Genomic DNA, 1,959 nt, shown 5'->3' with positions numbered 1-1,959 from the left:
GCGCACTCTTTTTTGCAATGGCAAGTAGACGAATGGCAGGTAGTTTTGATCGATATTTAGGATTAATGTTTCCCAAAGTATAATAGAACATTACCAACTTATTTTTGGAGGCATGAGACCCAAGTGGGTTACAAATTTCAATTTCATCTGAGTAAAGGATAATCTGTAAGGCAGAGGGGTGTGCAGAAAATAAACGGTGAGACTTCATGAGTTCTCCATCTATGATATCATATAAATACTCATTTCTGTAATTTTTCTGCTCATCTATCAATGCCAAAACTCTTGGATGGGACAATAACTGCTCCAAACTTCTGACAAGCGGAACATAATGAAAACATTTGGGCACAGTAGTGAGGAATCTTTTTTTCCCTTTTTTTCCCCATGACAGCAGTATACCCAACACAAACCTCCTCGGACTCCACAAAATTGAAATTTCTCTTTATCACATCATCCTGCCTGTATGTTGTTGAAACAGAGGCAAATGGATCCTCAATCTGGTCGAAGACTGCCAAAACATCTTTTTCAAGTCCACTTCCATGATGCTGCTGGAAAACCTTTTGTACCTGACTTCTCAGATTATTGACCAACGATGCCTGATACTGTTGTAATGCTGCAACGACATCATTCACACCACTCTGAAAAACAGACAGAAAGGACAAACGACATCTTAGTTGTTTGCTATTAAAAGAGATTTATTTTTAGCGAATAGACAACTTATAATGTAAGGACTAATAACGTACGTAGCTCTGCAACCAAAAAAACTGCATAGAATTATTTGACTGTTTCTTATAGATTTTTTCCCTCACTGAAACTGAAGAAAAAAAAATTTTTTTTAATTCCTTCTCGGATTTCTTGCAAAACTCAAATTTTTAGTTTAATTAAGATTACAATTTTCCTTTTTATATAATTTTATATAATTTTATATATAATTTTATATATAATTTTATATAATTTTATATAATTTTATATATAATTTTGTATGAGCACAAACCTGTGAAAGACGATGTTTCTCTCTTGCAGTCAATACAAGAGCTGTTGCTTGTCTGGTAAGAACATCGTGGCAGGAGTCATCCTTCAGAAAAGAGAAATAAATATAGGAGTGTTATAAACTGGTAAAATGTTTTATCAAAAGAAGTTGTTATTGTTCAGTAGTGATAGACTCACCATAGATTGGGATGATGCTACTCCATCTGCGAACCCGCTTGGACAAGCTGCTGAAATGTTTGGAGTCGAGGTATCATTGTTGGTCTGGGATGGAACAAGGGGCCTTTGCGAGATATGGGCACCATCATCGAAGCCAGAGTACAATGTCTTATTATTGTCAAAAGTACCAAAATGTTCGGGGCACACACTGTCTGGATCATGCTGTATTGTGTTTTGATCAATCACTGCATCTTCTCCTGAGTTCAATCTGGTGTCTACAGCTGCATCCATTGTTGGCTGGCTTGTTGGCTGGTTTTCGACCACTGGATCAGTCCTGTAGGCCCACATGTTACTCAGACTTCTGTTCTCCGCTGATGAGGGTTCCCTCCTAGAACTGCAATTGAGATTAATTGATTAATTGACTAGATAAAGATATTAATTACAAGCTACACTGATCATTTCTAAATAATTCTATTCTGCATTTGATAATTTACTCCAAAATATGTATGTTTTCAGACTGAGTTTAATAAATTGTTACTAATTTATTGCTGATTGATATTTGGTAGCTTAACTGTAGTTTAAAAGCTTTAAAAATCCTCAAAAACCTAAACCTGGAAAGCTAAACTAAAGAACACAGGAAACATTGAAAATGTTGCAAAAACCTTACAACCTGGAGCAAGGAGCATGAGACATGAAAACCTGAGGGAGGGAACACAGATGACACAGAGGAGAAAATGCAGACGATCCGACAAAGAACAGAGGGAAGCACACACTAAATATACACACACACAGGGAAACAAGGAATTGGCAGACAGG

General features: G+C 36.4%; 1 long non-coding RNA gene across 1 annotated transcript; it reads right to left on the bottom strand.

Annotated features, from left to right (window-relative positions):
- Nucleotides 1–385: 385 nt before the first annotated feature.
- On the bottom strand, nt 386–1,538 carry LOC146556303 (uncharacterized). The gene is made up of 3 exons (XR_014888956.1): nt 1,165–1,538; nt 992–1,072; nt 386–635 (listed from the first exon to the last, which is right to left on the bottom strand). It is a non-coding gene; the product is annotated as an uncharacterized LOC146556303 (long non-coding RNA).
- Between the last annotated feature and the right edge of the window lie 421 nt (nt 1,539–1,959).

This window comes from Mchenga conophoros, linkage group LG16 (genome assembly GCF_057382185.1).
Source record: "Mchenga conophoros isolate Kocher_MC1m ecotype Shallow Benthic linkage group LG16, M_conophoros_male_GT1.1, whole genome shotgun sequence".
Classification (NCBI taxonomy): domain Eukaryota; kingdom Metazoa; phylum Chordata; class Actinopteri; order Cichliformes; family Cichlidae; genus Mchenga; species Mchenga conophoros.
This window is presented reverse-complemented; position numbering and strand designations above follow the sequence as displayed.